The sequence below is a fragment of the Myxine glutinosa genome, chromosome 1 (genome assembly GCF_964187855.1).
Source record: "Myxine glutinosa chromosome 1, kmMyxGlut1.1, whole genome shotgun sequence".
Lineage (NCBI taxonomy): Eukaryota > Metazoa > Chordata > Myxini > Myxiniformes > Myxinidae > Myxine > Myxine glutinosa.
In genome coordinates this window covers 194,427,272-194,455,236 of record NC_136261.1, presented here as the reverse complement: position 1 = coordinate 194,455,236, position 27,965 = coordinate 194,427,272, and the positions used below count along the sequence as shown (strand labels likewise).

The 27,965-nt window shown below is 38.6% G+C and overlaps 1 protein-coding gene and 1 non-coding gene across 4 annotated transcripts in view; one reads left to right on the top strand and one right to left on the bottom strand.

Annotated features, from left to right (window-relative positions):
- The window catches only part of MUSK (muscle associated receptor tyrosine kinase), a 105,459-nt gene that overhangs the window by 42,584 nt on the left and 34,910 nt on the right, over nt 1-27,965 (bottom strand). The window lies entirely within an intron of this gene.
- LOC144889945 (U6 spliceosomal RNA) lies at nt 27,093-27,199 on the top strand. The gene has a single exon (XR_013622160.1). It is a non-coding gene; the product is annotated as a U6 spliceosomal RNA (small nuclear RNA).

The window sequence follows — 27,965 nt, the reverse complement described above, 5'->3', positions numbered from 1 at the left end:
TTCGAGGGGTGGAGCTACGCTAATTAGGTAGGGCTTAAGAATAATCCCCTGTGTGTAGTTGCCCTCCTGTGATTTCCCCTACGTTTTATTTCATCAAAAAGCGTCGCCATTAAAACATCAATGACGATCGCCGAAAGTACCCGAACATTCAATCAGGCAAGTGAACCCCGCCCAGCCGAACATTCCCGAACGGCGGCTAGACTCTGCCTTGATGACTCATAACAGAGAAACTTCGCCCGAGCTTCGTGACTGGTTAAGGAGCCATGATGATGGATTAAGATGAGAACAAGAAAGAGCAATCAGAGATTCCAAACCATCACCAGGATGTATTTTCAGTCATTTTTCAGGCTTTTGTGTTAGAACAAATATGGCGGCCGAACCATGTGACCAATGACATCATCATCTTTTTTTTCTAAACTAATTTATTCCTAGATTATGCTCAATAAATTTCAACTTGATTGGATGAAGTTTTGTACTTGTCGAATTATGACGTCATAATGGAGGGACCTATGACATCATCATTGACATATTTTATTCCCCATGGAGAGTTCTTTACAATGAGCCATGTCTCATTTTTTTCTATTCAGCGCTTTCAGAGATATAGAGGTGCAAAGTTTTTCGGTTTTTTTTTAATGGCGGTGGAGCCACGTGACCGATGACGTCATCATTATTTTTTCTCTCCACAAATTTAGGCCTACATGACGCCCAAGAAGTTTCATCTTGAAAGGATGAAGTTTTGTACTTGTCGAATTATGACGTCATAATGGAGGCACCTATGACATCATCATGAACATATTTTATTCCACATGGAGAGTTCTTTGCAATGAGCCACGCCTCAAATTTTTCTATTCAGCGCTTTCGGAGATATAGAGGTGCAATTTCTTTTCGATTTTTCCAAGATGGCGGCCGAACCACGTTATCGATGACGTCATCATTAGCTTTTTTTCTCCACCAATATATGCGTACATGACGCTCAAGAAATTTCATCTTGATAGGATGAAGTTTTGTACTTGTCGAATTATGACGTCATCATGGCGGAACTTATGACATCATCATTAACTTATTTTATTCCCCATAGAGAGTTCTTTACAATGAGCCATGTCTCAATTTTTTTCTATTCAGCGTTTTCGGAGATATCGAGGTGCAAATTTTTCGGTTTTTCCGAAGTACTCCACGCAAGGAAAGCTAACTTGGTTACCTCCAGTTGTTTGAAAAAAGTACTCAGTGGGAAGAGCTGAGCTTTATCGATTATAGCCTCATTTTGTATGTGTTCATATTTCTTGTATGTATATATAAATTGGGATTTAAATTTAATTCAAAAATTGATCCAGACGTCTATTCTCTTTCAAACATTCAAACCGACAAAGGTAGTGATTTATCACAGCATCTGTAGAATTTTCACCCTTTTACTCAACTCCGTTTCGCTGTTATTTGGTGGAGCAAAAAGTCAACTGAGCTTTATAGATATTTAGATGATGAGCCACAAGATGGCAGGTACAGATTATGCTGAGCTCCTTCGTGAAGCTAACTTGGTTACCTCCAGTTGTTTGAAGAAAGTACTCAGTGGGAAGAGCTACAGCAGAGCAATCTGGTGTCTCATAGTGACAAGGGAGTCTTATGAGAGACTTCTTCTTTGGAACTACATGGAGCATAATCCCAACACAAGCAGCAATGCAGAAGCTCTGAAAGAGCATTCGGTGGCCATGTCTGGATTCCACAAGGACTACCTTGAGTTTCAGAAGCAAGTGCAGATTTGTCCACTGGGGAAAAATGGCAATCTCTGGGTGTCTTTCCTGGATGATGTACGACTCTTTTTTCTTCTGATCTATACGATCAGGACCATGCAAAACTAAAGCAGATTAATAATCATGTTCTCCTGATGGATTTACACCCAAAGGCCAACAGAAACCTTTTCACAGCATGAAAGTATATCAAAAACTTCGATGAGATAATCTTTTGTGAAATTGACATTTTTGAAAGTGGTGGGCTGTTCAAGAATATACAAAATCGGTAGACCACCGCCTAAAGTGGCAGCGTTCACCATGATGAAACTGCCGGTTGTTACAATAATCTTTTTCTCGGGTGAACATCTTTCATCGTTTATACCAAACAAGTTTCTGATTGAGATCCCATAATGCATTGTGTGCATGTCCACGTGATGTTTCATCCTACTGTTAACAGTTAAAGCTCAACGACTTCATTTTGATTCATTGGTAAACCTATATCATAATAAGAGTGAAAAAATGTAATGGGTACTGTGGAAGTGTAACTCAGTGTAACGTATTGATTGGCACTGGTAACTCATTGATTAAATCTGGTAACGAAGCAGAATGTGCATGAACATGGTAATCTCTTGAAACACCTGGTCACAGCCCCAGGCTGGAGCACCCCCCTATTGTTTGGTAAATGGAACTCACAGCAGGAGGGGGGCTAGCTGGTGCCAGGGAGGCGACCAGTAACGTCAGCGGAGAAGGGATTACGATTTCAGCGGACAGAGGATTAACTGAAGTGTGCCGATATAAACAGAAGGGACTTTGAGCCAAAGGAGCACTTGCCACGATAACTCCTGCTCGACGGAGCGAACGAGCGCCCATCATCAGAACCTCTGCCCGACGGGAATGGCGGAGGAACATCGGCCGAACAAGAAGGACCATGCGAATAGAGTTAACCTGGTCTATTGAGTCAAACGGTAGTTATTTGGTATTGGAATGAAAGTGAACAACCAGTTAATAAACCAGACCTTTTGTAAAACCTGTGTCCGGTCATTGGAGTCTTGAGTCTCACCAACCAATTCCCCGACAATCTGGAGGCACCGCTGGAATTTCGAGTGGACGTCGCCAAGGTAAGTATGGCGTCTTGGGGATCTGTCCATTATGAAATATGAATTCTGAAGATGGAGGATTTGGTGTGTGGGACTTGTGATTGTCCATAGGTAATCCAAGGATGAAACGTTTTAAATGATTCTATTTATTCGTGAGCTTGCGAGGACATGACGCTGGGTATTAAAAGCCTTGCCCAGATCTGCGGGCAAATCGGCTCATGAAGTGCACCATGAGGCGATTTGTTTGCCGGTTCGGTAAGGTCCGTACACTTGTACAATCGTGTACACCCGTTTTAAATAAAAAAATTTTTTCAGTTTTCCCGCCATGTCCAAAACTCGTAGTGCTTTTGTGGAAAAGCAATGGCAGACCACCCATTGTCACCACTTTCATGAGCTCAGAGAAATAAAAAATTCCAAATTCCACTCTGATGGCTCAATGGAAATAGGCAACAGAATGAAAATCAACAGACAATGGAACAGCTAGCGACGAGTGTTTGTGAGTAACAACCACCCTCTGGTCAAGGCTCATAAAAAAAAAAAAAAAAAAAAAAAGTGATACTTATTGATTCAGATATGATTTTGTCGACATTATAAATACTTTAATATATGTAACGATTTTTGTAACGATCGTCCTGCAAAATGTCTGCTCGTTCTTTTTCCTTTGAGTCGTAAATTCCTGTTGAATTCTCATTAAAATGCGGAATTAAGTACGCTGTGTGATGATGGAGATCCTTGATGACGAATCAGGAATAGTGAATGAGCAAACAAATATCACGGATGGTACACCGGATAAGGAAAATGTAGATGAGACCCCTTTTGCTCAGGTGCTGTGCAGCGCTGCACAAAGATCCATATGAGCGGGGCATGGGTGCTGTGTAATTAGTACACAAAGAACCAATTACTAGGGTGCTGAATAAACACAAAAGATCCATTGGAGCGGGACTCCCGGTGCTGCGATTTATTCAAAGAACCAAATTTTGTAAGAATTAAGATATGATTTTGTCGACATTATAAATACTTTAATATATGTAACGATTTTTGTAACGATCGTCCTGCAAAAGGTCTGCTCGTTCTTTTTCCTTTGAGTCGTAAAATCCTGTTGAATTCTCATTAAAATGCGGAATTAAGTACGCTGTCTGATGATGGAGATCCTTGATGCGAATCAGGAAAAGTGAATGAGCGGACAAAGTCACGGATGGAACATTGACAAACGGTTTTATCTATTATTCGTGTTTTTTTTCTCTAGAGATCTGTAAATACGGGTTTTTTCGCTGTGTAAATAAATGCGCCAGTTCGTCTGACACGCGTCACTGAGAAACGCGCGTCTGTAGGCTTGCCTGCAGTTGGGACCGTGTGTTGGCAAGGAGGCGTACGTAACGATTTTCCGAGGTCTGTAGGGCACGTACATTCGTACACTAGGGCGCGTACACCGGTTTGCACACGCACATTTGCTTAGCACTTGTAAACGTACCCCTGAGCTGCCCGCTCAGGGTGTGCGATTAAGGCAGCGGGCAATGGAATTTTATATACAGATATTTTTTTGCACTTGCTCAAAGCACACGACTTGCTCGGCGTGCGAATGAACGTGCGAACGAATGAACGTGCGTGCGAATGAACAAACACTCATGGAAAAAGTTGAATGATATGATTGGATATTCTTCACACTTATGGAAGAAGTTGAATGATATGATTGGATATTCTTGACACTTATGGAAGAAGTTGAATGATATGATTGGATATTCTTGACAATCATGGAAGAAGTTGAATGATATGATTGGATATTCTTCACACTTATGGAAGAAGTTGAATGATATGATTGGATATTCTTGACAATCATGGAAGAAGTTGAATGATATGATTGGATATTCTTCACACTTATGGAAGAAGTTGAATGATATGATTGGATATTCTTCACACTTATGGAAGAAGTTGAATGATATGATTGGATATTCTTCACACTTATGGAAGAAGTTGAATGATATGATTGGATATTCTTGACACTCATGGAAGAAGTTGAATGATATGATTGGATATTCTTCACACTTATGGAAGAAGTTGAATGATATGATTGGATATTCTTCACACTTATGGAAGAAGTTGAATGATATGATTGGATATTCTTGACACTCATGGAAGAAGTTGAATGATATGATTGGATATTCTTCACACTTATGGAAGAAGTTGAATGATATGATTGGATATTCTTGACACTCATGGAAGAAGTTGAATGATATGATTGGATATTCTTCACACTTATGGAAGAAGTTGAATGATATGATTGGATATTCTTGACACTCATGGAAGAAGTTGAATGATATGATTGGATATTCTTCACACTTATGGAAGAAGTTGAATGATATGATTGGATATTCTTCACACTTATGGAAGAAGTTGAATGATATGATTGGATATTCTTCACACTTATGGAAGAAGTTGAATGATATGATTGGATATTCTTCACACTTATGGAAGAAGTTGAATGATATGATTGGATATTCTTCACACTCATGGAAGAAGTTGAATGATATGATTGGATATTCCTCACACTTATGGAAGAAGTTGAATGATATGATTGGATATTCTTGACACTGATGGAAGAAGTTGAATGATATGATTGGATATTCTTCACACTCATGGAAGAAGTTGAATGATATGATTGGATATTCTTCACACTTATGGAAGAAGTTGAATGATATGATTGGATATTCTTGACACTTATGGAAGAAGTTGAATGATATGATTGGATATTCTTGACAATCATGGAAGAAGTTGAATGATATGATTGGATATTCTTCACACTCATGGAAGAAGTTGAATGATATGATTGGATATTCTTCACACTTATGGAAGAAGTTGAATGATATGATTGGATATTCTTGACACTTATGGAAGAAGTTGAATGATATGATTGGATATTCTTCACACTTATGGAAGAAGTTGAATGATATGATTGGATATTCTTCACACTTATGGAAGAAGTTGAATGATATGATTGGATATTCTTCACACTTATGGAAGAAGTTGAATGATATGATTGGATATTCTTCACACTCATGGAAGAAGTTGAATGATATGATTGGATATTCTTCACACTTATGGAAGAAGTTGAATGATATGATTGGATATTCTTGACACTTATGGAAGAAGTTGAATGATATGATTGGATATTCTTGACTCTCATGGAAGAAGTTGAATGATATGATTGGATATTCTTCACACTTATGGAAGAAGTTGAATGATATGATTGGATATTCTTCACACTTATGGAAGAAGTTGAATGATATGATTGGATATTCTTCACACTCATGGAAGAAGTTGAATGATATGATTGGATATTCTTCACACTTATGGAAGAAGTTGAATGATATGATTGGATATTCTTGACACTTACGGAAGAAGTTGAATGATATGATTGGATATTCTTGTCTCACGAATGAAGGATGAGTTGCCTTTAGTGGTTGCAAAGAAAATTTGTGGAGACCAGGCAAAATGGGGAAATATGTCAGATATGACCCTAGGACAGGACGGTGATTCATCAATTGACATGAGGTACGAACCAGAGGTGACGACCGATGAAATTCGATCTCAGTCAATGGATGGACCTGTCCTGACATCATTGGGGAAAGGGCTTATGCAAGGAGTCATCCAAAATGATTAATTTGATTTATTGATGAATATTGATGAATTAATTGAAATTGAATAATTGATTGAACTGTTGATTGATTGAATCTAATTGATTGAATTTAATTGAATAAATTTAACTGAATAAATTGAACTGAATAAATTGAATTGAATATATTGATTGTTTGATTGATGAAAATGCGGTCTCAAGAAAGAAGCTTTGATATCTGTGCGAGATATTATCAATGTGGAGACAACCTGGGAAAATTGAGCAAGGTGGTGAGTTTATATACAGATATATATGTGCGGTTACCATTGTGTGATTTCCCCGTCAACAGAGCGGACACCTGAGGATTCACCCATTTCATACTGACCCTCCGGCTCATCTGCAAATACTGATCTGTGAGATTGGATTGTGCAAAAGCCACAGCTGAGGGAGATTCTCTGGAAATCACCGTGTGAACAGGTAGAGAGATCCTTCCTGGAGGTACGAGTGAAGCTTTAGAGGAACCTGGAACAAGCTACAACACATCCAACGCTACTTTGATAAAAGGTGGAACAAACTCCAGTAGATTTTATTTATAGTACATATAGTACAGGTGTGTACAGGTGCATTCCAAAGCGCAGATCCTAATCTACCTGGTACATTGAGTGAATATTGAGTGTTATTCACATACAGGCAGAATGGGAAATGGAGCCTGCAAGAATACACAAGGACAACCAGAGATTCCACAAAAAGGTACTTGTACACATCATATGTACGACCGTTATGGTGCCGAAGCTATAAGGCAGGTCGAGAATTGGTATTTGTGGACAAAGGGACATGATGAGGAGTTTCCAAGAGATGGTACATTTGAGCGAAGTCGATTGGAAAGATTGGAACAAAGATTGAAAGCCAGGAAGAGACAGAATCTAACGGTAGACTGGCTTGCATTCCATCTTTGGGATGGTGAATCCAGACAACGGGAACAGCAAGAACGGATAACGGATCTAGAACTTAAAATAAAAAGGATACAGGATACAGTGGAGGAGACAAATGCACAACTGCCCTCGAAATTAGGAATGAAAGTGACAGTTGTCCCATCTGATTTCCAGTTGTCTCCCCAAAAAGGACGGTACAGAGAATTTTTTCGTGTTTCAGGAGATAACGAGAGATTGCAGTGGCAACTCAGGGATGTAGAGATGCAGCCCAGCAATACAAGTGCACAGGTGCACAGATCAGGCAACGACAGAAACCGGTGTTTCGAGTGTGGAAAGATGGGACATTGGAGAAGAAGATGTCCGTATGTCAACAGGAAGACAAGTTCATGGGGCAAACCAAGATCAAGGGTACCAGTGCTTACCGGTACCTCAGACAATGATTAGGCCTTCATTGCTGCAAATCCCAAATGATGATTGGCCTCAACAGATTCGATTACTGGACAAACATGAATAACTGTCGATGATTCTTGTGTCTGAAAAGTTTTCAGAGCAAGAATGATTCATTTTTTCTTTTTGCTTGTTAACAAATTAATAATTAATTGATCAAATGCCAAAATTGGATCTTCTATTTTGGGCACAGCAATTTTAAATTTACAAAGTTTGGAACAATTGCGTTGCAAATTTTTTGAAACCAAGTGACAAGAGTCACATGATGATCAGGTGGGAATTTCGGACTATTGTTCCACACGAATGATAGGTCAGTGGTCGACTGACATACAAATGGGTGGGTAGTCAAATTTGGATAAATTATTGTGAGAACTGAAAGGGTAATGTCAATGTGACGTCATAGGGGTTTTCTAAGAATAAACTTTTTGGTCCATTTGTGTATTAGCGCTTATAAAATTGAAGGACAAATTTTGAGAAATTGAAATAAAGTTGACACCCATCCGGATCTGTAAATAATGGTTCCAACGCAAACAAATACGCATAATGCATGTGTGTGTGTGTTTATGTGTGTCAATGTTAGTGTTTTTGTTTTTTGTTGTTTTGTATATCAATCTTACAAGATTGTTGACACCGACAGTGTGCCTGTCTGGAAATGGATAGTTTTATGTGGATGGGATTGAATATCCAGAGAATCCGTAAAATAAAATAGAAATATAATTTGATTATGAACATTATCTCTTTTGTCAAGGGAGATGGAATATAAAGATTTGATGTGCTGGGTTATGAGCAGCCATTAATTAATAGTAAAATTGTGAGTAATTTTGGGATTCCATTTTTGATAGAATTTATATGAGAATAACATCTATTTATGGATATGGGCTTCATAAAAAGAAATGAGGGAGTACAAAATTATCCAAATTTGGGAGAGGTCTTACACTGACTTCCCAGAATACTCTGCTCATGGATTTATATATATATATATATAAACTTGAATTTTATCAGCATATAAATTGTGCTGCATGTATGGTTGTGTATTAGGCACAGATGATATGGGAAAATAGTAAAGAATATCTTGCTGGTTGGAACTATTGTGAGTTTTAAAACGGAATGCATTGTGAATCTTAAACCAAGGGGCAGCCATGAACGCGCTGTTACGTTATTTATACTCAGAACGTGATGTCACGTGTACCTGCAACATATTTGTTAATCTCGCACACCTATATTGGCATACTGGTGTCAGTAGTACTCACTGGGTGCATAGAAATGGATGAGCAACAGTTAAGGGGGTGTAAAAACACTTACTTGGATATTTTCTACAAAAGTAGGGGTTTCAATAAGTGGTAGCTGTACACATGGGATTCATCAAATTAAGTTTTGGAGTTCAAACAAAGTCACTGGTTAACAGATGGGAATGGAGAGTAAATAAATTCTTTGATGCTGGGTAAATGAAGTGAGATATTACAAAGACTTATAAGAGCTATTGTTCTTCCTTGCAGCAGTGGGAGAAAATTTAGATCCAACATAATGAATCTATAAATGAATGTGATAGGGAGAATATCCTCAATTTGTACTAATTATTTGATTGTGGGTAAAGGAATTAATTTATCGTAGTGGATTGTTAACAAGCAGCCTGAAATGTCCTGAGAGTGTGCATCCATGTAATCAGAAATCCCAGATTTGTTTTTTCACAAACAACATTTTGGTAGAGGCCTTATGTGGACGAATACTTGCTTGGTAGATAAAAACGGTACTGCATGTTGGCAGCCACTTCGGTGGCCATTTAGACCGAACAAATTGGGAGAAACTGTAATTGAATATGTAATTTACAGATGAGTATTTGGGAAGAAAAAGGGAATTTATTGATTTGGGAGACATTTTTCGAAGGTTTATTAAAGTGTTGCAATATGACATTTGGCAAGGAAAATTATTGGATGGGAAAATTAGATCTGTTTATAAAATGAGTTTGTTGACCCATTGAAGTTAATTATTTGAATTGTTGTTTAATTAGCATTTTGAGTTCAAATTGGAAATAGTGTGGTAGAGCTTTGGTTAAAACCTTTGGTTGCAGTGTTTTGGAACAAATTGATAAACCATAGGAGGTTGATAAGAATAGAAACAAATATGGACCTAAAATAGAAAGATTTTTATGATGATATGAATAATACCGAGATTAAAAGAATGAATCAAGTAATGTTGTAAATGAATACAGTAGGGTTAAGATAATGGCATAACGACAATGTTATGAATTGTGTCAGTTTTACAAGATCAGTGAACTCATATCACCACGAGTGACACACTGTTAATAATTTTTAAAAAAAGAAAAAAAAGTGGGAGGAATTATGATAATAATACATTATGCTTAATTTGTTGGTTTGGGAAAATTGTTGTTGGGAATTAGATATTCCCGTTTGTGATTGTAATCATATACAATTTATTTTCTTAGAGTAGTGCTAAAATACCTGCATGAGTTAATTTTTGAACTATATTAACCTGAAAGCAATTGTGGATGCTATTCTTAGTTTAGTAGTGAAATACATACCTGATTGAATATTATTTGTGTGACGCATATAAATGAATATAACTTTTTGAATGTGTTAAGGAAAAACAACAAATTGTTGAATGTGAAACTGTCGGAAGATATACATGATTATGCTGATTTCATGGTAAGATGTACCCTATCTGATTCAGTGTGTGCGGAAAGCAGATTCAGATGTGACTGAGCATAAGGATAAGACGAGATCACATTTTGAAGGGAGTGCTAACGGAATTGGGAAGAAGTTCGAGAAAGAAAATTTGTGGCTAAAAATGAAGTTAATCATGGCATACACCCTCTTTCTCAAAGAATGATGAAGACATTCTCCCGTGTAACTTGGAGATGAATGCTTACCTTCACCAAGGAAATTTATGTGACCATTTGCCTGGATCACACTGCAACATATGAAAGAAAGGCGATCACTTACTCTTGTTCGAAGGCTTCGAACATTCATCACATCAGAAGTTGCAGGACAACGACATTTTACCCGCAACCTCTGTGAAATGCGGGGACATATGTTATTACTTCACCAACTTCCGGGGAGCCAGCATGGAGCTGCAAACCAATGGCTGTGCCTTTTCACAACAGCTGTGCGCGATTCTGCGGGCCACTCCTGGTATGGACCATGGATGACCTGAACACCATGGTCCCAACATCATTGTGGATGCATCCGGCATCCCTGTTCCACATCTTGCTGGCCAATCAACGTCACACCAATACTTGCTGCCCACTCACAATGAGGGAGGAGGCAAGTCGACTACAACTGGGTGAAGGCCTTGTTCAGGAATTACAATGGTTTACAGCAAAAAGTGGCAAGAATGCTACAAGGAGAGCAGGGTCAGTCTATGACTCCGCAATGTTACCACAACAGCGAAATCCTACACGAAGTAGTGCAGGAGCTATGAAGACATTAGGAGAAAATGTTTCATACCTGGATTCAAACACAAGTGATCAGCCCTTCCTTTCAAACAAAGTCAACATTTGTGTGGAGGCAAACGTTTTTGCCAGATGGTGCAGATGCTTTACAAAACTTGAAAATGAAGTGAAAGTGTTCTATCTTGGTGATGGTGAAGTGTTGTTTTGAAAATATATTTGTGATGCAAATGCAATAGATTGAACAATATGGAAGAAGTCAATGACCAACGAAATGTTTTGTGATTCTTGCTGGATGACGGTGTATGCCTAAGGGAATTTGATTACCAAAGTTATGATTATTTACTTATACTTGTAATGATGTTTACTTGTAGTGATTGACTGTTTACTTATATTGATGTTTAGATTAATGGTTAATATAAACAAAAACAAAAAGATGAGGGAATTGTGGAAGTGTAACTCAGTGTAACGTATTGATTGGCACTGGTAACTCATTGATTAAATCTGGTAACGAAGCAGAATGTGCACGAACATGGTAATCTCTTGAAACACCTGGTCACAGCCCCAGGCTGGAGCACCCCCCTATTGTTTGGTAAATGGAACTCACAGCAGGAGGGGGGCTAGCTGGTGCCAGGGAGGCGACCAGTAACGTCAGCGGAGAAGGGATTACGATTTCAGCGGACAGAGGATTAACTGAAGTGTGCCGATATAAACAGAAGGGACTTTGAGCCAAAGGAGCACTTGCCACGATAACTCCTGCTCGACGGAGCGAACGAGCGCCCATCATCAGAACCTCTGCCCGACGGGAATGGCGGAGGAACATCGGCCGAACAAAAAGGACCATGCGAATAGGGTTAACCTGGTCTATTGAGTCAAACGGTAGTTATTTGGTATTGGAATGAAAGTGAACAACCAGTTAATAAACCAGACCTTTTGTAAAACCTGTGTCCGGTCATTGGAGTCTTGAGTCTCACCAACCAATTCCCCGACAATCTGGAGGCACCGCTGGAATTTCGAGTGGACGTCGCCAAGGTAAGTATGGCGTCTTGGGGATCTGTCCATTATGAAATATGAATTCTGAAGATGGAGGATTTGGTGTGTGGGACTTGTGATTGTCCATAGGTAATCCAAGGATGAAACGTTTTAAATGATTCTATTTATTCGTGAGCTTGCGAGGACATGACGCTGGGTATTAAAAGCCTTGCCCAGATCTGCGGGCAAATCGGCTCATGAAGTGCACCATGAGGCGATTTGTTTGCCGGTTCGGTAAGGTCCGTACACGTGTACAATCGTGTACACCCGTTTTAAATAAAAAATTTTTTTCAGTTTTCCCGCCATGTCCAAAACTCGTAGTGCTTTTGTGGAAAAGCAATGGCAGACCACCCATTGTCACCACTTTCATGAGCTCAGAGAAATAAAAAATTCCAAATTCCACTCTGATGGCTCAATGGAAATAGGCAACAGAATGAAAATCAACAGACAATGGAACAGCTAGCGACGAGTGTTTGTGAGTAACAACCACCCTCTGGTCGAGGCTCATAAAAAAAAAAAAAAAAAAAAAAAAAGTGATACTTATTGATTAAGATATGATTTTGTCGACATTATAAATACTTTAATATATGTAACGATTTTTGTAACGATCGTCCTGCAAAATGTCTGCTCGTTCTTTTTCCTTTGAGTCGTAAATTCCTGTTGAATTCTCATTAAAATGCGGAATTAAGTACGCTGTGTGATGATGGAGATCCTTGATGACGAATCAGGAATAGTGAATGAGCAAACAAATATCACGGATGGTACACCGGATAAGGAAAATGTAGATGAGACCCCTTTTGCTCAGGTGCTGTGCAGCGCTGCACAAAGATCCATATGAGCGGGGCATGGGTGCTGTGTAATTAGTACACAAAGAACCAATTACTAGGGTGCTGAATAAACACAAAAGATCCATTGGAGCGGGACTCCCGGTGCTGTGATTTATTCAAAGAACCAAATTTTGTAAGAATTAAGATATGATTTTGTCGACATTATAAATACTTTAATATATGTAACGATTTTTGTAACGATCGTCCTGCAAAAGGTCTGCTCGTTCTTTTTCCTTTGAGTCGTAAAATCCTGTTGAATTCTCATTAAAATGCGGAATTAAGTATGCTGTCTGATGATGGAGATCCTTGATGCGAATCAGGAAAAGTGAATGAGCGGACAAAGTCACGGATGGAACATTGACAAACGGTTTTATCTATTATTCGTGTTTTTTTTCTCTAGCGATCTGTAAATACGGGTTTTTTCGCTGTGTAAATAAATGCGCCAGTTCGTCTGACACGCGTCACTGAGAAACGCGCGTCTGTAGGCTTGCCTGCAGTTGGGACCGTGTGTTGGCAAGGAGGCGTACGTAACGATTTTCCGAGGTCTGTAGGGCACGTACATTCGTACACTAGGGCGCGTACACCGGTTTGCACACGCACATTTGCTTAGCACTTGTAAACGTACCCCTGAGCTGCCCGCTCAGGGTGTGCGATTAAGGCAGCGGGCAATGGAATTTTATATACAGATATTTTTTTGCACTTGCTCAAAGCACACGACTTGCTCGGCGTGCGAATGAATGTGCGAACGAATGAACGTGCGTGCGAATGAACAAACACTCATGGAAAAAGTTGAATGATATGATTGGATATTCTTCACACTTATGGAAGAAGTTGAATGATATGATTGGATATTCTTGACACTTATGGAAGAAGTTGAATGATATGATTGGATATTCTTGACAATCATGGAAGAAGTTGAATGATATGATTGGATATTCTTCACACTTATGGAAGAAGTTGAATGATATGATTGGATATTCTTGACAATCATGGAAGAAGTTGAATGATATGATTGGATATTCTTCACACTTATGGAAGAAGTTGAATGATATGATTGGATATTCTTCACACTTATGGAAGAAGTTGAATGATATGATTGGATATTCTTCACACTTATGGAAGAAGTTGAATGATATGATTGGATATTCTTGACACTCATGGAAGAAGTTGAATGATATGATTGGATATTCTTCACACTTATGGAAGAAGTTGAATGATATGATTGGATATTCTTCACACTTATGGAAGAAGTTGAATGATATGATTGGATATTCTTGACACTCATGGAAGAAGTTGAATGATATGATTGGATATTCTTCACACTTATGGAAGAAGTTGAATGATATGATTGGATATTCTTCACACTTATGGAAGAAGTTGAATGATATGATTGGATATTCTTCACACTTATGGAAGAAGTTGAATGATATGATTGGATATTCTTGACACTCATGGAAGAAGTTGAATGATATGATTGGATATTCTTCACACTTATGGAAGAAGTTGAATGATATGATTGGATATTCTTCACACTTATGGAAGAAGTTGAATGATATGATTGGATATTCTTCACACTTATGGAAGAAGTTGAATGATATGATTGGATATTCTTCACACTTATGGAAGAAGTTGAATGATATGATTGGATATTCTTCACACTTATGGAAGAAGTTGAATGATATGATTGGATATTCTTCACACTCATGGAAGAAGTTGAATGATATGATTGGATATTCTTCACACTTATGGAAGAAGTTGAATGATATGATTGGATATTCTTGACACTGATGGAAGAAGTTGAATGATATGATTGGATATTCTTCACACTCATGGAAGAAGTTGAATGATATGATTGGATATTCTTCACACTTATGGAAGAAGTTGAATGATATGATTGGATATTCTTGACACTTATGGAAGAAGTTGAATGATATGATTGGATATTCTTGACAATCATGGAAGAAGTTGAATGATATGATTGGATATTCTTCACACTCATGGAAGAAGTTGAATGATATGATTGGATATTCTTCACACTTATGGAAGAAGTTGAATGATATGATTGGATATTCTTGACACTTATGGAAGAAGTTGAATGATATGATTGGATATTCTTCACACTTATGGAAGAAGTTGAATGATATGATTGGATATTCTTCACACTTATGGAAGAAGCTGAATGATATGATTGGATATTCTTCACACTTATGGAAGAAGTTGAATGATATGATTGGATATTCTTCACACTCATGGAAGAAGTTGAATGATATGATTGGATATTCTTCACACTTATGGAAGAAGTTGAATGATATGATTGGATATTCTTGACACTTATGGAAGAAGTTGAATGATATGATTGGATATTCTTGACACTCATGGAAGAAGTTGAATGATATGATTGGATATTCTTCACACTTATGGAAGAAGTTGAATGATATGATTGGATATTCTTCACACTTATGGAAGAAGTTGAATGATATGATTGGATATTCTTCACACTCATGGAAGAAGTTGAATGATATGATTGGATATTCTTCACACTTATGGAAGAAGTTGAATGATATGATTGGATATTCTTGACACTTACGGAAGAAGTTGAATGATATGATTGGATATTCTTGTCTCACGAATGAAGGATGAGTTGCCTTTAGTGGTTGCAAAGAAAATTTGTGGAGACCAGGCAAAATGGGGAAATATGTCAGATATGACCCTAGGACAGGACGGTGATTCATCAATTGACATGAGGTACGAACCAGAGGTGACGACCGATGAAATTCGATCTCAGTCAATGGATGGACCTGTCCTGACATCATTGGGGAAAGGGCTTATGCAAGGAGTCATCCAAAATGATTAATTTGATTTATTGATGAATATTGATGAATTAATTGAAATTGAATAATTGATTGAATTGTTGATTGATTGAATCTAATTGATTGAATTTAATTGAATAAATTTAACTGAATAAATTGAACTGAATAAATTGAATTGAATATATTGATTGTTTGATTGATGAAAATGCGGTCTCAAGAAAGAAGCTTTGATATCTGTGCGAGATATTATCAATGTGGAGACAACCTGGGAAAATTGAGCAAGGTGGTGAGTTTATATACAGATATATATGTGCGGTTACCATTGTGTGATTTCCCCGTCAACAGAGCGGACACCTGAGGATTCACCCATTTCATACTGACCCTCCGGCTCATCTGCAAATACTGATCTGTGAGATTGGATTGTGCAAAAGCCACAGCTGAGGGAGATTCTCTGGAAATCACCGTGTGAACAGGTAGAGAGATCCTTCCTGGAGGTACGAGTGAAGCTTTAGAGGAACCTGGAACAAGCTACAACACATCCAACGCTACTTTGATAAAAGGTGGAACAAACTCCAGTAGATTTTATTTATAGTACATATAGTACAGGTGTGTACAGGTGCATTCCAAAGCGCAGATCCTAATCTACCTGGTACATTGAGTGAATATTGAGTGTTATTCACATACAGGCAGAATGGGAAATGGAGCCTGCAAGAATACACAAGGACAACCAGAGATTCCACAAAAAGGTACTTGTACACATCATATGTACGACCGTTATGGTGCCGAAGCTATAAGGCAGGTCGAGAATTGGTATTTGTGGACAAAGGGACATGATGAGGAGTTTCCAAGAGATGGTACATTTGAGCGAAGTCGATTGGAAAGATTGGAACAAAGATTGAAAGCCAGGAAGAGACAGAATCTAACGGTAGACTGGCTTGCATTCCATCTTTGGGATGGTGAATCCAGACAACGGGAACAGCAAGAACGGATAACGGATCTAGAACTTAAAATAAAAAGGATACAGGATACAGTGGAGGAGACAAATGCACAACTGCCCTCGAAATTAGGAATGAAAGTGACAGTTGTCCCATCTGATTTCCAGTTGTCTCCCCAAAAAGGACGGTACAGAGAATTTTTTCGTGTTTCAGGAGATAACGAGAGATTGCAGTGGCAACTCAGGGATGTAGAGATGCAGCCCAGCAATACAAGTGCACAGGTGCACAGATCAGGCAACGACAGAAACCGGTGTTTCGAGTGTGGAAAGATGGGACATTGGAGAAGAAGATGTCCGTATGTCAACAGGAAGACAAGTTCATGGGGCAAACCAAGATCAAGGGTACCAGTGCTTACCGGTACCTCAGACAATGATTAGGCCTTCATTGCTGCAAATCCCAAATGATGATTGGCCTCAACAGATTCGATTACTGGACAAACATGAATAACTGTCGATGATTCTTGTGTCTGAAAAGTTTTCAGAGCAAGAATGATTCATTTTTTCTTTTTGCTTGTTAACAAATTAATAATTAATTGATCAAATGCCAAAATTGGATCTTCTATTTTGGGCACAGCAATTTTAAATTTACAAAGTTTGGAACAATTGCGTTGCAAATTTTTTGAAACCAAGTGACAAGAGTCACATGATGATCAGGTGGGAATTTCGGACTATTGTTCCACACGAATGATAGGTCAGTGGTCGACTGACATACAAATGGGTGAGTAGTCAAATTTGGATAAATTATTGTGAGAACTGAAAGGGTAATGTCAATGTGACGTCATAGGGGTTTTCTAAGAATAAACTTTTTGGTCCATTTGTGTATTAGCGCTTATAAAATTGAAGGACAAATTTTGAGAAATTGAAATAAAGTTGACACCCATCCGGATCTGTAAATAATGGTTCCAACGCAAACAAATACGCATAATGCATGTGTGTGTGTGTTTATGTGTGTCAATGTTAGTGTTTTTGTTTTTTGTTGTTTTGTATATCAATCTTACAAGATTGTTGACACCGACAGTGTGCCTGTCTGGAAATGGATAGTTTTATGTGGATGGGATTGAATATCCAGAGAATCCGTAAAATAAAATAGAAATATAATTTGATTATGAACATTATCTCTTTTGTCAAGGGAGATGGAATATAAAGATTTGATGTGCTGGGTTATGAGCAGCCATTAATTAATAGTAAAATTGTGAGTAATTTTGGGATTCCATTTTTGATAGAATTTATATGAGAATAACATCTATTTATGGATATGGGCTTCATAAAAAGAAATGAGGGAGTACAAAATTATCCAAATTTGGGAGAGGTCTTACACTGACTTCCCAGAATACTCTGCTCATGGATTTATATATATATATATATAAACTTGAATTTTATCAGCATATAAATTGTGCTGCATGTATGGTTGTGTATTAGGCACAGATGATATGGGAAAATAGTAAAGAATATCTTGCTGGTTGGAACTATTGTGAGTTTTAAAACGGAATGCATTGTGAATCTTAAACCAAGGGGCAGCCATGAACGCGCTGTTACGTTATTTATACTCAGAACGTGATGTCACGTGTACCTGCAACATATTTGTTAATCTCGCACACCTATATTGGCATACTGGTGTCAGTAGTACTCACTGGGTGCATAGAAATGGATGAGCAACAGTTAAGGGGGTGTAAAAACACTTACTTGGATATTTTCTACAAAAGTAGGGGTTTCAATAAGTGGTAGCTGTACACATGGGATTCATCAAATTAAGTTTTGGAGTTCAAACAAAGTCACTGGTTAACAGATGGGAATGGAGAGTAAATAAATTCTTTGATGCTGGGTAAATGAAGTGAGATATTACAAAGACTTATAAGAGCTATTGTTCTTCCTTGCAGCAGTGGGAGAAAATTTAGATCCAACATAATGAATCTATAAATGAATGTGATAGGGAGAATATCCTCAATTTGTACTAATTATTTGATTGTGGGTAAAGGAATTAATTTATCGTAGTGGATTGTTAACAAGCAGCCTGAAATGTCCTGAGAGTGTGCATCCATGTAATCAGAAATCCCAGATTTGTTTTTTCACAAACAACATTTTGGTAGAGGCCTTATGTGGACGAATACTTGCTTGGTAGATAAAAACGGTACTGCATGTTGGCAGCCACTTCGGTGGCCATTTAGACCGAACAAATTGGGAGAAACTGTAATTGAATATGTAATTTACAGATGAGTATTTGGGAAGAAAAAGGGAATTTATTGATTTGGGAGACATTTTTCGAAGGTTTATTAAAGTGTTGCAATATGACATTTGGCAAGGAAAATTATTGGATGGGAAAATTAGATCTGTTTATAAAATGAGTTTGTTGACCCATTGAAGTTAATTATTTGAATTGTTGTTTAATTAGCATTTTGAGTTCAAATTGGAAATAGTGTGGTAGAGCTTTGGTTAAAACCTTTGGTTGCAGTGTTTTGGAACAAATTGATAAACCATAGGAGGTTGATAAGAATAGAAACAAATATGGACCTAAAATAGAAAGATTTTTATGATGATATGAATAATACCGAGATTAAAAGAATGAATCAAGTAATGTTGTAAATGAATACAGTAGGGTTAAGATAATGGCATAACGACAATGTTATGAATTGTGTCAGTTTTACAAGATCAGTGAACTCATATCACCACGAGTGACACACTGTTAATAATTTTTAAAAAAAGAAAAAAAAGTGGGAGGAATTATGATAATAATACATTATGCTTAATTTGTTGGTTTGGGAAAATTGTTGTTGGGAATTAGATATTCCCGTTTGTGATTGTAATCATATACAATTTATTTTCTTAGAGTAGTGCTAAAATACCTGCATGAGTTAATTTTTGAACTATATTAACCTGAAAGCAATTGTGGATGCTATTCTTAGTTTAGTAGTGAAATACATACCTGATTGAATATTATTTGTGTGACGCATATAAATGAATATAACTTTTTGAATGTGTTAAGGAAAAACAACAAATTGTTGAATGTGAAACTGTCGGAAGATATACATGATTATGCTGATTTCATGGTAAGATGTACCCTATCTGATTCAGTGTGTGCGGAAAGCAGATTCAGATGTGACTGAGCATAAGGATAAGACGAGATCACATTTTGAAGGGAGTGCTAACGGAATTGGGAAGAAGTTCGAGAAAGAAAATTTGTGGCTAAAAATGAAGTTAATCATGGCATACACCCTCTTTCTCAAAGAATGATGAAGACATTCTCCCGTGTAACTTGGAGATGAATGCTTACCTTCACCAAGGAAATTTATGTGACCATTTGCCTGGATCACACTGCAACATATGAAAGAAAGGCGATCACTTACTCTTGTTCGAAGGCTTCGAACATTCATCACATCAGAAGTTGCAGGACAACGACATTTTACCCGCAACCTCTGTGAAATGCGGGGACATATGTTATTACTTCACCAACTTCCGGGGAGCCAGCATGGAGCTGCAAACCAATGGCTGTGCCTTTTCACAACAGCTGTGCGCGATTCTGCGGGCCACTCCTGGTATGGACCATGGATGACCTGAACACCATGGTCCCAACATCATTGTGGATGCATCCGGCATCCCTGTTCCACATCTTGCTGGCCAATCAACGTCACACCAATACTTGCTGCCCACTCACAATGAGGGAGGAGGCAAGTCGACTACAACTGGGTGAAGGCCTTGTTCAGGAATTACAATGGTTTACAGCAAAAAGTGGCAAGAATGCTACAAGGAGAGCAGGGTCAGTCTATGACTCCGCAATGTTACCACAACAGCGAAATCCTACACGAAGTAGTGCAGGAGCTATGAAGACATTAGGAGAAAATGTTTCATACCTGGATTCAAACACAAGTGATCAGCCCTTCCTTTCAAACAAAGTCAACATTTGTGTGGAGGCAAACGTTTTTGCCAGATGGTGCAGATGCTTTACAAAACTTGAAAATGAAGTGAAAGTGTTCTATCTTGGTGATGGTGAAGTGTTGTTTTGAAAATATATTTGTGATGCAAATGCAATAGATTGAACAATATGGAAGAAGTCAATGACCAACGAAATGTTTTGTGATTCTTGCAGGATGATGGTGTATGCCTAAGGGAATTTGATTACCAAAGTTATGATTATTTACTTATACTTGTAATGATGTTTACTTGTAGTGATTGACTGTTTACTTATATTGATGTTTAGATTAATGGTTAATATAAACAAAAACAAAAAGATGAGGGAATTGTGGAAGTGTAACTCAGTGTAACGTATTGATTGGCACTGGTAACTCATTGATTAAATCTGGTAACGAAGCAGAATGTGCACGAACATGGTAATCTCTTGAAACACCTGGTCACAGCCCCAGGCTGGAGCACCCCCCTATTGTTTGGTAAATGGAACTCACAGCAGGAGGGGGGCTAGCTGGTGCCAGGGAGGCGACCAGTAACGTCAGCGGAGAAGGGATTACGATTTCAGCGGACAGAGGATTAACTGAAGTGTGCCGATATAAACAGAAGGGACTTTGAGCCAAAGGAGCACTTGCCACGATAACTCCTGCTCGACGGAGCGAACGAGCGCCCATCATCAGAACCTCTGCCCGACGGGAATGGCGGAGGAACATCGGCCGAACAAGAAGGACCATGCGAATAGGGTTAACCTGGTCTATTGAGTCAAACGGTAGTTATTTGGTATTGGAATGAAAGTGAACAACCAGTTAATAAACCAGACCTTTTGTAAAACCTGTGTCCGGTCATTGGAGTCTTGAGTCTCACCAACCAATTCCCCGACAGTACAATGTAAAAAAATTTAATTCTTAACAATTCAGTCACCATTAATGTAAGCGAGTAGCATTTGTTTGGGTACTAAAGGAGATCAGAATACATCAATGAGAGTACTCGCTTCGGGAGTACATATGCAAAAATTGGAACGATGCAGAGACGATTAGCACATACCAGCATGGTTAGCATATTAGAATATACCAACATATACCATCTCATTATGACGTCATAATTTGTTAATTCGACAAGTACAACACTTCATCCAATCAAGATGGAATTTCTTGAGAATCATGTCGGCATAAATTGGTGGAGAAAAGAAATACCGATGACATCATGGGTCACGTTCTTCAGCCGCCATATTGGAAAAATCGAAAACAAGTACAGATATAATAAGTACAGATACATTCAAAGTACACTGCCCCCATGCCAAATAATTAAATATCCTACAGCGCGGCATTGCCGGGGCGCAATGCCGGGGGCAATGCAATGCCGGCATGCAATTCACTGGGGTGTGTGTCGTGTGTGTGTGTGTATGTGTGTGTGTGTGTATGTGTGTGTGTGTGTGTCGCCTCTGGCGGTATTGCCACTCTGGCGCCCGGCAATACCGCAGTGCAGCTCATTGAGGCTGCATTTGGAGGGAGAGTCCCCCCAATTGATTGATTGATTGATTGTACACTAATTGATTGATTAATTGTATAATTAAAATCAATAAAAGATTATCACAAAATATTTTCTTTATCAATTGACTAATAGCATAACTAAGCATTGGCATGCATGCTCAACATGGCATGCTTCATCCGAAGATGTATCTTTTAGAAATTTAATTAAATAACTCATTAATAAAAAATCAAATAATTAATTGATTAATCAATAAATAATTAATCGATTAATCAATAAATAATTAATCGATTAAATGATTAATCAATAAATCAAAAATATCCTTGATAGCCACATCACTTGGTCACTCATGTCCAAATATTAGCTTCCCAGCTCAAAAGGTGCCTGAGATATTGGCCAAATGAGAAAGAAAATAAATAAATGATTAATAATGAAAATAAATAAATAATAATCATTAAAAAATTAAATTACTAATCAATTCGGTCATAGAACACATAAACCACCACCATTTCATCAGAATCTGTAACTTAAAAAAAAAAGTTTTAGTCATTAATCGAATAATTAAATAATTAATCGATTAATTGATTAAGTGATTAATTAATAAATCAAAAATAGCCTTTGCAGCCAAATCACCTGGTCATTGGCATGTCCAAATATCAGCTTCCTAACTCAAAAGGTGCCTGAGTTAATGGTCAGAAAAGAAAGGAAATTTGATTAATTAAATAAGTACTTAATGAATCGCTAATAATTAATTAACTCCTCAATTAATGGATTAATCAAGAAACAAAAAATACTGTTTTTGAGAAAGGACTTGCTCACTATTGTGCCGAAATTTCAGCTTCCTCGCTCAAAGGATGGCTGAGATATCGCCCGGACAAACAAACAAGAAAACAAGAAAACAAACAAACAGTGAAAACTCAGTGCTCCCTTTCAGCGTGCGTCACTGCAGAGCCCCCTTCGGTGCCCAGCAATGGCGATTTGCAATGCCTGGAGATGGCATAGGAAAGGTGCGGTGTACAACATTTGCACGTCTATATCTCCGAAAGCGCTGTCTAGAAAAAATTGAGACATGACTCATCTTACTATAATTCACCAAATGTCTGTCCGTCTGTTCGAAGGTACCGTAAAAACGGCTCAACCGATCGAAACGATATTTTGTGGGTAATCCTGGGATCTCCAGGAGTAAAATAGGCTATTTAGTTTTCCCAATTTCAGCTTTGGCCTCCAGTATTCTCAGGTTTGGACTCCCGCATAACATTCGCGTTCGCATAACGTTCATTTTGACGATGTTCACATTGTGACGAGGTGTGTGTTCACGGTCGTGTTTGACGTGACGGTGTGAACGTAATTTCGTAATGTTTTTCGTTTCGTAATCCTTTAATGAACGTTTAATGTTTAATGAGCGTTTCATGTTTAATGAACGTTTAATGGCCTTCAATGTCCGGGGCCGCACGCGCGCTACACTGGACGGGCCAGCGTGTACCTTGCCCTGCGCCGTCAGGCTCGGGTAAACCGCTGAGCCCCATCCGTGATGGGGACTGGGGCTTAAGACAGTGCCCTTCATTAAAAGCACAATAAACGCTGTCTCCATCGATCTTGCCAAGGCCGTAACAGCTATCGGCTCAAAATCCTTTTAACTGTTGATTTGGTACAGTTACACGTATCGGGAATTTGGTACACGTATCGGGAGTACATACGACAGAGCGATTGTGAACACGATTATCGATCACGATTCACGATCACGATCATCACAATCATAGTGAATCGATCACGATTTGAAACACGATGGAATAATATTTACCGATATGAACAGTGATGTGGCTTTTATTGAAATTCTAAAGATACTGTTTAGATTTTGATGATTTGCGTGTGATATGATTCAACGGATGTTCATATGAATCGTTTAAAATAAAGAAAACTTTCAATTTCTGATATTTTGCCTTTTCATTTGGGCTTCCCAATTGGAGCCCCGCCCATCCCGTTGCTAGTTGTGAAGAACTCTCCATGTGGAATAACACATGTTAATGATGAAGTCATAGGGGCCTCCATGATGACGTCATAATTCGACAAGTACAAAACCTTATCCGATCAGGATGAAATTTCTTGAGCATCATATAGGGATAAATTGGTGGAGAAAAAAATAATGATAACGTCATTGGTCACGTGGTTCGGCCGCCATATTTGTTTTAACACAAAAGCCTTAAAAACCACTGAAAACACATCCTGGCGAGAGTCTGCAATCTCTGATTGTTCTTTCCTGAGTGTCACACATGAGGTGGGTTCCTACTCTGAGGATGAAACATGGCAAGAAGAAAAAAAAAATTCACATTTGTATCTTCACCAAAATGGGATTGATTCTTCCATGTCACATGCCCAACCTGTCCAACAAATTTCGTCCAAGTCCGTCGATAACTTTTTGAGATATCATGCTATATATCGGTTTTAGCCATATCACTTTAAGTGAGAATAACTTAAAATATTGTCTGATCCGGATCCGCATCTTCACCAAAATCTAATCATTTCGGCCTTGCCACATACCCAACCTCTCCACCAAATATCGTCTGAATCTGTCCACAACTTTTGGAGATAACCTGTTCACAAACAGACAGAGAGATAAGTGAGGGTTTATGTATTTGTATGTCGCATTACTCCTCGGAGAGTTCTGAGCCAATTACATCGAAACTTGCTACATAGGGTCAGCAAGGCCCCAATTAGTGCATATGGTTGTTTTTGTATTTTGTCGGTGGTCTTGGGGGGCTTAGGGTACAGAGGGTAGGAGACCAATTCTCCATGTAAATGTGCATCATGTAACGCCGCTCAAGGTGGGAGAGGATATTACAACCCAGGTCGAAAATCGCACAGAAAACTAACATGACAGATCCCATAGGAAATATGACCAGTACTAGTTTCAATAAGGAAAGTGAAACACTAGACCAGCAGAAAATACCAGCAAAAACCAGTAGGTCAATGGGACCAGTTGGAACCAATAAACTGCCAATACATAAATGAACAGGATTCAAAATAACCAAATTGGCATATGAAGGAAAAAGCACATAACCACACTGAGAATTGAACCCAGGCCCTCTGGTGAACTGTACCAGTGGTGAATTGTAGCAGCACTCTGCCATCTGAGCCATCATCTCCTGGATGACAAGCAACTTGTATTCATATAAACAACAAAGACTCTAAAGGCAAATACTGTTATAAAGAACATGGCTATAACTCAATTCTATGTGTAACTGTGTGTTTTGTGTTTGTTAATAACAAAATATAATTCAATTGAAATAAAATTAAAGTTTTCAAGACTGCATAATTTGTTTTCACAAGTTTATTGACGTTAACGCACCGTCTTTTACACCACTTCATTTACCACGTTAAGTTTGCTATTTGTGCCTGTTATTTGTGTCCTTCATGCCATCCCTCAAAATCTGTAAACTACCGCCTAAAATCCATGTGGTTTATAATATAGAATCATTGAGATTTGTTTACATTGATTTTTTTTCTTTAAAACAGGTACTCCAGGATACTCCAGGTCTTTAAAACAGCTGTTCACCACCATCTCTTATCTTCCCCCATCCAAAACCTTGACCTTTTCTACCCCCATTAATTCATCCCACATCCACTTTTCTGAAATACCGACTTCTTTCCTGGAAGTCCTCGCAGTGTGCATGTATTTTATACTTCCCCTACCCTGCCCCATCTTCCCATGCCTCCTCCCCCCAAGCCCTCTCCCTCCCACAGATCTCCCGATGTCCCTGCTCTCAAATGTTGTTCTTGTGTGCTTCCCCCCTCTCTCCCCATCTTGTCTACCGCTCCCCTTATAATATGTTTTATGTGTCCGTTTTTTTTTTGTGATTAGTGTCAGGTCTTTCACGAGCCTCAATTTGTATACCAAAAAGGGGGGGGGGGGGGGAGCGTAAGTTTCCTGTTTAGAATGACTTTCAATTCTGTTTGACTGCCAGACAAGCAGACAGACTAAAGCAATTACCTTACATCTTGAATCAATTGTGCGCATGCACGCTCGGAACGTCCATTTTTGCAAAAATTCAGACCGAAACCACTGCTGAAGGTTTGTCTTCGAATTCATGTTCCGATTCATGTTCTGGTGTTCAAACCATATAATTCAATTGAAATTAGGTCATTCCTCGATCACAGACTGCATAGTTGCCAACATTGAGAAAATAAAACGCTGTGGGATTGAAAAGATCATGTGAGGGAGGAAAGTGACTGAGGGAAGGAGGAGGATGGGGTTGGGTGGGGTTTTTTGGGGATTTTGTAATTTAAACCTTAAATTAGTACATTCTGTGACACCTTTATGCAAAATTAAAGCAGAATAATAATCATATTCTCCTGATGGACTTACACCCAAAGGCCAACAGAAACCTTTTCACAACATGAAAGTATATCAAAAACTTGGATGAGATTTTTTTTGTGAAATTGACATTTTTAAAAGTGGTGGGCTGTTCAAGTACATACAAAATCGGTAGACCACCGCCTAAACTGGCAGCGTTGATCAGGATGAGACTGCCGGTTGTTACAATAATCTTTTGCTCAGGTGAACATCTTTCATCGTTTACACCATGCAAGTTTTTGATTGAGATCCCATAATGCATTGTGTGCATGGCCACGTGATGTTTCATCCTACTGTTTACAGTTATAGCTCAACTACTTCATTTTAATTCATTAGTACAACTATATCAAATTAAGAGTGAAGAAATGTAATGCGCACAATGTAAATTTTTTAAATTCTTAACACTTCAGTCACCATTAATGTAAGTGAGTAGCAGTTGTATTGGGTACTAAAGGAGATCAGAATACATCAATAAGTGTACTCGCTTCGGCAGTACATATGCAAAAATTGGAACGATACAGAGAAGATTAGCATGGCCCCTGCGCAAGGATGACACGCAAATTCGTGAAGCGTTCCATATTTTGTTTTCTTTTTTATCAACCTCACTTATTTCCACAAGGAACTGCATAGTATATTTTCATGCACTTGTGTGCAGACCCTATCCCCAACATACCTAACCCCAACAACCCTAACCATAACAACCCTTACCCTAACATCCCTAACCAAACTGACCTAACCCGAACATCCCCAACCCTAACATCCCCAACACTAACAGCCATAACCCAAACCATAACCATGTGCAGACCAACCTCACTCGAATGCAACCAGGCAGTCTACTTCAATATTATTTCGTTTGTGGGGGTGCAGATAAATCTCAAGGAAAGTTCCGAATGTTTAGTTTAGCATGGACCGTGTGACGCGAAGTAGCAGACCCTCGATGAACTAAGTTGGGAATCTTTATAGAATACGATCGTATATGTGTCTCCATTTGAGTGGTTGAGCTGTGCCAATTATGTAGGGCTTAAGAATAATCCCCTGTGTGTAATTGCCCTCCTGTGATTTCCCCTACGTTTTATTTCATCAAAAAGTGTCGCCATTAAAACGACAACCATGATCGCCAAGAGTACCCGAACATTCCATCGGGCAAGTAAACCCCGCCCAGCCGAACATTCCCAAACGGCGGCTAGACTCTGCCTTGATGAGTCGTAATGGAGAAACTACGCCCGAGCTTCGTGACTGGTGAAGGAGCCATGATGATGGATTAAGATGAGAACAAGAAAGAGCAATCACAGATTGCAAACCCACGCCGGGATGTATTTTCAGTGGTTTTTAAGGCTTTTGTGTTAAAAC